Genomic DNA, 11,478 nt, shown 5'->3' with positions numbered 1-11,478 from the left:
CTGTGTCTGCCTCTCTCTGTCTTCAACTGTCTCTGTTTCTGTCTCTATCTGTTTCTGTATTCTCTGACTGTCTCTGACTTTCTCAGGCTATCTCTGTCTCTGATTGTCTCTGACTGTCTCTGACGGCCGCTGATTGTCTCTGACTGCCTCCGACTGTCTTCAACTGTCTGTGACTATAATAATAATAATAATAACTCTTTATTTATATAGCGCACACAGATTACGCAGCGCTGCACAAAGCATGTCAAATTGGTCCCTGTCCCCATGGGGCTCACAATCTAAACAACCTACCAGTATGTTTTAGAGTGTGGGAGGAAACCGGAGTACCCGGAGGAAACCCACACAAACACGGAGATCTCTGGTTTTCTCTGTCTGTCTCTGACTGTGACTGTCACTATGTCTATGTCGGGATTTATCAGAAGTGTCTGAGGGCAGAACTGTTCTAGTTGCCCATGGCAACCAATCAGAGCTCAAGTTTCATGTTCCCACAGATGTTTATAAAATTACAGCTGATCTCTGATTGGTTTCCATGGGCAACTGGAACAGTTTTACCTCATACATTTCTGATAAATTTCCCCCATCTCCGTATCCCTATCCATATTACCTCACACATTATATATTATTATTAATTATATAATTAATAATATATGTATTATACTCATTGCCTATAGTAACCAATCACAGCTCAGAGCTTATATTAACCCCTTCCCGACAATTGACGTACTATTACTGCATGGCGCGAGGTGCGTTCCCGCAAAATGCAGTAATAGTACGTCAAGCTTCTGGCGACGGCTCCGTTCAGGTGTCGGCTATATATCACATATAGCTGACCGCGGCGTGTCAGGGGCATTTAGCTGGAATCGGATCCGCCCCCCCGCCCCCTTACCGGGGGGGGGGGGGGTCCGCTGCTCCGATTGCAGCCCGGGACTGCCAGTGCCTGGGGCTGCGCGTTCTTCTTCCGGGTGTGCAGCATGCTTAGTGTGTGACATAATACAGTGTAATACATCTGTATTACACTGTATTAGGTGAAGAATAACAGTGGATCACGTGTTCAAGCTAACCTGTAAAAGTAAAAAAAAAAAAAAAGGAAAAAACACTAATTAAACACACTGTTGAATAAAAAGAATTAATTAAATAAAGTTAAAGTCTCCTAAACACAAACATTCCCTATACACATCTAATAAAGTGAAAAAACCTGAAAATCACCAAAATACCCCACATATTTGGTTTCTCCGCGTCCGTAACAATCTGTACAATAAGTCAGAAACATTATTGGACCCGTACGGTGAACGCCATAAAAACAAAACGAAAAACTCGCCAACAAATGTATATTTTCATAAAATCCCTTCACAAAAATGTTCCAAAAAGTGATTAAAAAAAGTTATGTGCACCAAAATGGTACCACTGAAAAGGACAACTCAACACGTAAAAAATAAGCCTAAAACTAGCTCTGTCAACCAAAAAAATATTAAAGTTATATCTCTGAAAAGATGGCGATGCAAAAACAAATGATATTTTCTTTATATTCGTTTTTTTCCTGTAAAATTGTAAAATATCTAAAAAAAAAAAAAATATATAAATGAGGTATCACCGTAATCGTAGTGATCTATAGAAAAAAATATTATAGTATTTTTAGTGTACGGTGTACGACTCCCAAAATATACAAAAAAAGAACTCAAAATTGACAATTTTCTTTTCCTCCATACATTAAAGAGTTAATAAAATCTCATCAATAAGCTAATGACCCACTAAAATGAAATATTTGTAAAGTGCATCTCATGTCGCAGAAAATAAGCCCTTATATGTCCAAATTGCCAAAAAAATAAAGATTGTATAGCCATTATAAAGTGACAATGGATAATCTGCTCTGAATGGCGCAGCTTCCCTTCGATGCCCTGGCGTGTGCCCATACAGCAGGTTACCACCACATATGGGGTATTGTTATACTCGGGAGAGATTGGGTATCAAATTTTGTGGAGCGTTTTGGTATTTTATCCACTGAGAATTTGTACATTTTATGAAAAACACATTAATTTAGTTAAAAAAAAATGAATTTCAAAATTGCATCCGATTTTGTTTTAACCCCTGTAAACCAATTAAAGGGTTAACAAACTTCATAAAAGTTGTTTTACGTATGTTGAGGGGTGTAGTTTCTGTAATGTGGTTATTTATGGGGTATTACTATAATTTGGGCCTCTGAAAGTGACTTCAAACCTGAGCAGGTCCCTCAATAGCAGGATTTTGCTTTTTTTATGAAAATGTGAAAAATCGCACCTAACGTTCAAAGCCCCATAACAGCTTACCAAAATAAGAGTGTGCATAAAAAACCACGGAGGTATAAAGTAGACATTCGGTTATTATGTTTTCTGGTGTTATGACTAGTAGAACATTTTGAATTTCGAAAATTGAGAATTTTTCCAAATTTTCACCAAATATCTGATTTTCTCATAAATAAATGCAAAACATACCACCAAAATTTTGTAACTTACATGAAGTACAAAGTGTCACGAGAAAACAATTTCAAAATCACTTGGATATATTAAAGCGTTCCAAAGTTATAGCCACTTATAGTGACACAGGGCAGATTTGAAAAAATGGGCCGTGTTAGGAAGGTGAAAGGTGGCTTCGGCGTTAAGGGGTTAACGACCTGTGGAGGAACAGCAACCAATCACAGCTCAGCTTCCAACTGCCACAGCAAAAGCAGACAATGGCTGCTGTATATGGTGGGTAATAAGTGGATTTTGGAAAGCATGGGTGTTAATATTTCATCTAAAAACCGAGTCTATGACGTTCCCTGAGTAACAGAGAGCGGCTGTGCAAAATTTGGAGATTGTAAATGCGACGGTACAGATTCTCTTAGCGGACATACATACACACGTACATCCAGCTTTATATTATATATAGGATTATGGAAATTATCACTATAGAAAGGGAAGGGCAAATATTTTATATATTTTACACTTACTCTTTTTGGTGTATATTAGTCCTTAAATCCAGTGAGAGAAAATGGAAACGGCTGCATACTTCTAAGCAAGGGCTTGTTATAGGAAAAAAGAAGAAGTCTAGATGAATGGCAATATGAGTTAAATACAGTTAAATGAGTTAAGATAATTGGTAAAACCGGTCAAAAATGGATGCGTTTTCAAAAACCGCATGCATTTTTTAACGGAATGCTTAAAAACGGCTGAACAAAACGGGTTCAAAACGCCACGTGTGCAGCCGGCCTAAGGGTGATGCCACATGTGGCGTTTTGAACGTGTTTTTGGCTCGTTTTTAAGCATCCGTTTTTGACAGGTTTGACCAATTATCTTAATTCAAACTGGTCAAAAACGCATGCGTTTTTTGACGGACTGCTTAAAAACGGGCCGAAACGCGTTCAAAATGCCACGTGTGCCATCACCCTAAGGCTACATTCACACTGCCGTATGGAGGACGCTTATACGGCCGATGTATATACGGCCAATATACGTCCTCTATAGACGGCAATGGGCGCAACGGGAGCGGTACGGTGCAGCACACGTGTGGCACCGTACCGCTCCGTACCCGTAAAAAGATAGGACCTGTCCTATCTTCTACCGTAATACGGCGCCGTGCGCCATTACTTCCTATGGAGAGGGGCGGGGGTGAGCTGTGCTCACCTCCTCCTCCTCTCCCCGTACACTGCCGTTGCCTGCTACGGTACGGTACGGGCGGGCAATGGCAGTGTGAATGTAGCCTAAGATTGGGGTCCTACATCGGACGGCAGTCGGGCAAAACTCTGACTCTTTGATAGTCCATTATACTAGGCACATGTCAAATGCTTTTCACAGCCCAATGATCTGATGTGATCCTAACAGAGGAATAGGCAGCGTGCACTTCTCTGATCCAAGTTCTCTGTGAAACCTGCCCTCCCCCCAAAAGAATCCCCATTAAGAGCCATCAGATTTTAGTTACTACAATTATTATAAGCTGTCAGGACAGCTGTCTGTCCTGTCTGGTCAGGACATCTACAGTTCCAATCAATAAAAATTAGGCTAGCTCAGTGTTACATAATTGTATGGTTAAAATCTTTAACTTTACATAACTCTGCATTGAAATGATAAACCTCATTAACCATTAATGTACCATTCTATAGTACTTGAAGGTGAAGCATAGCTCAGCATGACTAAAGTTATCAACTGAAGTTCCAAGTTCAGGAGACAATGGGGTAAGTGATTCTCTATAATCTGGGAAAACAAAAAAAAAAGATCCTGTTTCATTGATCTTCAAAAGTTTCAACAATTTGTGGAGCCACTTGTAATAAAATGCAGACTGCTGATAAGATGAGACGCGTTTTATCACCTTTTCCCTGTAATCAGCTAATAATATATCAGCAAGTTAGTAAAAATAGTCAGACCAGCTGCACTGCAAAGCGCTGATGTAGAACATTAACTGGCTATATGGGGAGACATTAATAAAACATGAGAGCATATAGCATGGCTTAGGACATTCATTCTTACTCACAGCGCTATAATGTGCAGAATGCGTGCCGACATGGGACTATCTGCATCACATGGTGTTAAGAAGTGACATTTCCTATAAAATCATTTACCAACATAATTATGACTCCAGGGGTCCAGTCATGACAGCTCTTAGTACGTCCAATACTGTACAGAGACCGAGCTCCCTGGGCAGATGTCATGATAGGAAGATATCTAATTCTAGTCACTTAGGCTACATTCACACAGACGTATGAAAAAGGCTGTATCCGTACCGTACAGTTTTTTTTACGGATTACATACGGCCACATTCATTTCAATGGACAATACGTCTGACCATTTATATTGCCGTTGTTAACTCCGTTCCGTACCGTACCGTATACTGGCCGTATAAAAATATGCCTGATGAAAGCTCTAGTCCAGAGCTGAAACGCGTTGCACTGTATTTTTAATACGTTATGCATATGCTCATTTTATGAGATAAATATTTTTAACAATAATAAAAGAGATTCCTTTATCCATTGGATCTCTATGTCTGCTGTTTGCACCAAGCGCCTTCCTGAACCTCTCGTCGGGCTCTTCCTCCGTATAAAAATATAGAACATGTCCTATTTTCTCCCGTATTTCAGTCCTGTATGCCCTAGAAGTCTATGGGGACGTATAAAATACGGGTTACATACGTGCATACATACAGATGAAAAACGTCACGTATATACGGCCCGTAAATACGGGACTGGAGAAATCATACGGTCGTGTGAATGTGTAATATGTATATCTAAAGGTGTCACAAGTAAAGCCCATTGTCGGTCATCTAGTCACCAAACGTGAACTTTAGGGCCCTAAAAGCCCAGGAATGTAATTTTTTGCTGGTGACAGGTTCCTGTAGCCTATGCTAATTTTAAAATGCATTTGTTAGTATTCTGAATCATTTCAGTAGTTTATTTCAGCTTAAGCTTATTTCATATTACCTGGCTCCCTGCCAGCAGCGTGTGGTGCAGCCTTTGTGTGCCCGTGTCAGCCTCCTCATCTCCACACGTGTGCAGCTCCCTGACCTCCCTCCTGCCTGCTCAATGCACATGGATAGTGTGGAGATAGCATGAAGCTTAGAAAGAAAGAAAGCATTAGGAGACACGGGCACACACAGGCAGCTTCCCCCTCCCTGGGGACTCACCACACGCTGCTGGAAGGGAGCCAGGTAATGTGAACTTTTATAAACTACTGAAATGACTCAGAATGCTGTCAAAGGTGTTTTTAAAATCAGCGTAGCATAGATTAGCTGACCCAAACCACAATGTTCAAGCAAACCTGTCACCAGGTATGTCATTTTTAGCTGGTGACAGGTTTGCTTGAACATTGTGGTTTGGGTCCACTAATACTGACCCTTTGATGTCTATGTGGCCATTTGCATATCCATATTTTTTAATGGATCCACGGTCTGCAGGAGAGAAAGGTTGATTGGGGTTCATTTATCACATCATTTGTTCCCACTGTCCCTCCTGTGCTTCAGATATATCAGGATGTATCAGGCACGCTGCTGTAGGCAGGGCCTGGCATAGAATTGTCATTTAACCTGCACCGGTTCTGGCCGGAACAGTCGCAGGCTACCACTGACCCACTACAGCGCCCCATGCTGGCTCACTTCACCGCCAGGCACGCACGGGGAAATGTATTTTGCATTGTTTAACTTGTAAAACAAGCTCATTCCCGATTCCATGCATTTCAGTCGGTAATAAAAAACCATCCCACTTGCTTTTCAATAGTATTTCAAAACACAATTCAAATGCCACAAGAATACTAGAATCCACTCCAGCTAACAGATGTCTAAGCAATGCAAGACAAATAAGATTCCAACTTGCAGTTTTTTCCCATTGTAGCATCTGAGCAAGTAAGATACCACCAAGAGCAGGAAGCCTCAGGTATCAGATTTCTCTCTGGGGAACAAATGGAGCAGGGTTATCCCAAGCAGATACCCCTTCAACTAAGTCCCAGATAATGCACCGCTATAAACAAATAGTTTTCCCGTGAGGTTTTACTCCGTTATATTGAATTCCGAAAAATATTGTTTTTGTCAGTTTTCCAGAAACCTAAAACAATTTTGACTGAAATCCAGGTTATTCTCTGCCAAATATGTTTAGGTTTTACACTGGACTATTGCCAAACAATCTTCAGCAGCCAAGACTTTTTCTTGCAAATCCTTGGCTTATAAAAAGACATCTACAGGTCTCTACTGTATAATGCTGCCTCCCGAGGTCAGGAGAACATGAAAAAGTCAAGAAATAAAATGATCTAATCCACAACAGGTACAAATCTACAAATAATGGAAAATAGTCAAGTGGCTGGAATGAAAATAAAAATGATACATTTAGTCTAATATTAGAAGGGTCAATAACTAGGGGCTGTGATGTTAACAGCTTAAGTTAAGGTTGGTCCATACCTAATGCACTGTACTGCTACTTGTGGCTTGACTGCTATTGTCTCCCTGACCACAAGAGGGCGTGATACCACTGTAAATATGTTCAATTGATATAGATAGGGGTATTTACACATCTATAGCTCCCTGTTTTGTTTATTATTAAAATATTTTATATAGAAGCTATGTTTCACATTAATGTATGATTTCTCCAGTCCTGTATTTCTGTGCTGTATGAATCTGTATATATGTGACATTTTCCATCCGTATGGGCATGTATGTCACTGTATCTGTACCGTGTCCGTATAAAATACAGTGGGTGCCGGCAGTGCACAGACAGGGAGTCCTTGCATTATATTTCATTACAATGTAAGGAACTGAGCAGCACTCAATCCATTTTCCACAGCATAGCACGTTTGTGAAACAAAATACTGTGACCACTTACTGCCATCTAATGGGGAAAAATCATTGCAATACACTACACAACATTAAAGGAAACCTACCATTTAGAATGGCAGGGGTAAGCAGTAAGTACCGAGCACCAGGTCAGGGTGAGCTGGTGCCGGTACTTACTTTCGTTAGTGTTATAAACCGCGGTATCGCGGTTTTAACACTTTTTAAACTTTAGAGCACAAGGGGCTTCGGCGCGCGCAACATCTCCGCTATTCCCTAAGGAGGCGCGCGCACGATCGTGCGCACGCAGCCCCGAAGCGTCTTCTGCTCTAAAGTTTAAAAAGTGTTAAAACCGCGATACCGCGGTTTATAACAGTAACGAAAGTAAGTACTGCACCAGCTCACCCTGAGCTGGTGCTCGGTACTTACAGCTTACCCCTGCCATATCTAAGTGGTAGGTTTCCTTTAAAGGAAACCTACCACTTGAAGTGGCAGATTTCAGATGGAAATACCGAGCAACAGCTCAGGGTGAGCTGGTGACGGAGCTGATTTTTGTTAGTGTTTTAAACTGCTGTACAGCGGTTTAAAACACTAACGAAAATCTGCTCCGGCACCAGCCCACCCTGAGCTGGTGCCCGGTATTTCCATCAGAAACCTGCCACTTCAAGTGGTAGGTTTCCTTTAATTTGAGTTTCTTTATTACCACTTTTTCCATCAAAATATCTGACCATATTGTCAAAGGCATTATATACAGTACAGCCTCTCTCCTATCTGTTTTTTTCTTAGATGGTTTTTATATAAATAAACCTTAACAGAGATATCAGTTCTTAAATTAATTCAGAGACTGACAGCTTTATATTAGTAAATACTTAAATTCAACCTAAAATAACACATTTTATTTAATAATAATAATTCATTTATTTATATACGTATACACAGATTACGCAGCGCTGCACAGAGCTTGCCAAATCATTTACATATTTCCAATAGCAATAACGGTGGGTATTATTCTGGTGTGGGTTTTGAACTGACCATTGTGCTATTTCTAAAGCTTCATACATTGGGGCACATTTACTAAGGGCTCATTCACATGGCCGTCTGTGGGGACGTACATGCGGCCGCAAATTTGCAGCCGCATGTACGTCCCCATAGACGGCAATACCGGCATGGCACAAATCCGGGCCGCACACCGCAAAAAGATAGAGCATGATAGAGATAGATCTTTCGGCGTGTGTGCGGCCGTGAGCGCCGCTATTCTCTATGGAGGGAGGAGGGGTCACCTCCTTTTTTCAGACAGTGCCCCATCTTTAATGGGAAAATGGCTTGCATAGGTATTTAAGTAGTGGGTCCACGCGACCCTTTTTTTGGTGCAGCTGAGGCAGCTTCACTGCGACACAATTTAGGGGGGCGTGCCAGTGGGACAATCCGACTGATTCGGACTGAGCGCAGGATTTTACATTCAAATTCTGTCACAAGACAATGCACTTACATGCAACATGAAGATGAAGGTGAACTCCGTCGGACCTGAGCGGGGAAGTGACACATGCATGATGTCGGGCACACGATCTTAGTGAATCGCGGCTCAGTGAATTTTCGTCGGACAATGCACTTTCTGTGAATTCCGGTGACAGGGTAAGTAAATGTGCCTAATTGTGTCATATGCCGCAGCACAGGTTATACTGCCAAGCAGTGACCTTCACCAGAAGGTGGAAGGCCCCATGCACACGACTATATAAAAACGCCCATATATACGGCCGTATACGCCCCCATGCATTCCATATTGCCATCCATGTACATGTCCATATTATCCACCATACCGTAAGCGAGCCGTAAAAAAAATATAGAGCATGCCCTATTTTCCACCAAATTTCAGTTCCGTACGGTCCATAGAAGTCAATGGGAACGTATAAAATACAGGCTAAAGCTACATTCACACGACTGTATGGGGGGTGTACTGTATATACGCTTTATATACGTCCCCCATAGACGGCAATGGCTGCATGGCGCATGTCCTGTCTTTCCCCGTAATACGGCGCCGTGCGCCACATATCGCTATGAAGAGGGGCGTTGCTCACCCCCTCCTCCTCTCCCTGGCGCCGTTGTGTGCCCGCCGTGCTACGATATGGCGAGCACATCATCGTGTGAATGTAGCTTAAATACGTGCTGCATACGGCTGTGCACCCTATACTGCCGTATATATGTGCAGTATCCAGAACCAGTGGGAGGAGCATTCTGTCAGCCAATAGTCAGCCATCCATCATCTGCCAGCCCACCGTATTTTATACAGATACGGTACAGATACGGTGCAATTCATTGCCATACTGTTGCGATATGCCCCGTATTTACGTCCAGAATATAGCCCTATATACAGAACAGAAAAGACCATACGGTCGTGTGCATGAGGCCGTAGGGTACATTCACACGGTATGCCCGCCGTTCCCTAGGTAGGGAACAGGTGGTTATAAAGCCACTAACTTGTTAAAATGAGACACAGACCTAAGAACAAAATCTGAAGGGTGCTTAAAAAATGTCCACTGCAGCAAATCATGACGATATAGCGGTCATGCTATGACTACCAAGGGGCTCTGCGGTGATCACCCCTCCCCTCTCCATAGGAGATAGCATGCTCTATCTTTTCCCCATGTATGGTGCCACACGTGTGAGGCACTGTACTGCCACTGGGAGCCTATTGCTGTCTATGGGGATGTATACATGGACGCAAACTTGCTGCCATATATACGCCCCCACAATGGCAGTGTGAATGCACCTCAACAGTGTCCAATCATCAATGGGAAAACATCCAGTTATTTGACTGTGTACGGCAGCCGTAGCTCTATGTGTGGCTGTGTACGGTGGCCGTAGCTCCATGTGTGGCTGTGTATGGTGGCTGTAACTCCATGTGTGGCTGTGTACTGTCGCTATTGCTCCATGTATGGCTGTGTATGGCGGCTGTAGCTCCATGTGTGGCTGTGTACTGTCGCTATTGCTCCATGTATGGCTGTGTATGGCGGCTGTAGCTCCATGTGTGGCTGTGTACTGTCGCTATTGCTCCATGTATGGCTGTGTATGGTGGCTGTAGCTCCATGTGTGGCTGTGAACTGTCGCTATTGCTCCGTGTATGGCTGTGTATGGTGGCTGTAGCTCCATGTGTGGCTGTGTACGGTGGCTGTAGCTCCATGTATGGCTGTGTACTGTGGCTATTGCTCCATGTATGGCTGTGTACTGCGGCTGTAGCTCCATGTGTGGCTGTGTACTGTGGCTGTAGCCCCATAACTGGCTGTGTACTGTGGTTTTTGCACCATGTATGGCTGTGTACTGCGGCTGTAGCTCCATGTATGGCTGTGTACTGCGGCTGTAGCTCCGTGTACGGCTGTGTACTGCGGCTGTAGCTCCGTGTACGGCTGTGTACTGCGGCTGAAGCTCCATGTATGGCTGTGTACTGCGGCTGTAGCTCCATGTATGGCTGTGTACTGCGGCTGTAGCTCCATGTATGGTTGTGTACTGTGGTTGTTGCTCCATGTTTGGCTGTGTACTGCGGCTGTAGCTCCATGTATGGCTGTGTACTGTGGCTGTAGCTCCATGTATGGCTGTGTACTGTGGCTGTAGCTCCATGTATGGCTGTGTACTGTGGCTGTAGCTCCATGTATGGCTGTGTACTGCGGCTGTACCCTCAATGACCACCGTAGAATCCCGATAGGGCGGTCATTAAGGGGTTGAGGAACGGCTTGAGAACTGTGTGATAAATACAATGCCACAAGTTTTGTTTCCCAAAGCCATTTATTTTGGAGTTTGTGCTTCTGATACATTGCTGCGGTTGTGATAAATGATATGCAAATATGACACAAGTAGATTTTTTTTTTTATTAATTAATTTACTAAACCGGCCACTCCTCTTAAGCCCCCTCATAGAGAAGGCGTCTGCAAGTACCTTAAACCAACAAAATGGTTGCCAAATGCAGATTCCCATCGGGGCTAAAGTCCTCACGTTTCCTATACGATAAAGATGGTGAATCTAGATACAGACAAAACATTCCAATGTTAAAACGACACATTATTACTTTGAAGTCTTTTACTTATGTTGTCATATATGGTCTTTGCCACAATTGTGACGCCGCAAAGGGCGCGGCCATTTTATAAAAACTGCCGGGTCGACGACGGGGGCGCGCGCTCCTACGTCACGGCACCACGTGCGCCCTTGTGTACGGAAAGACTACTGTAC

At 43.0% G+C, this 11,478-nt stretch overlaps 1 long non-coding RNA gene across 1 annotated transcript; it reads right to left on the bottom strand.

Annotated features, from left to right (window-relative positions):
• Window positions 1-894: 894 nt before the first annotated feature.
• Window positions 895-11,290, bottom strand: LOC140105597 (uncharacterized). Its single transcript, XR_011850593.1, has 3 exons — window positions 11,188-11,290; window positions 2,966-3,037; window positions 895-1,061 (listed from the first exon to the last, which is right to left on the bottom strand). It is a non-coding gene; the product is annotated as an uncharacterized lncRNA (long non-coding RNA).
• Between the last annotated feature and the right edge of the window lie 188 nt (window positions 11,291-11,478).

The sequence above is a fragment of the Engystomops pustulosus genome, chromosome 11, assembly GCF_040894005.1.
Source record: "Engystomops pustulosus chromosome 11, aEngPut4.maternal, whole genome shotgun sequence".
Lineage (NCBI taxonomy): Eukaryota > Metazoa > Chordata > Amphibia > Anura > Leptodactylidae > Engystomops > Engystomops pustulosus.
Note: the sequence above shows the minus strand (reverse complement) of the source record. Positions and strands in the feature narration are given on the sequence as shown.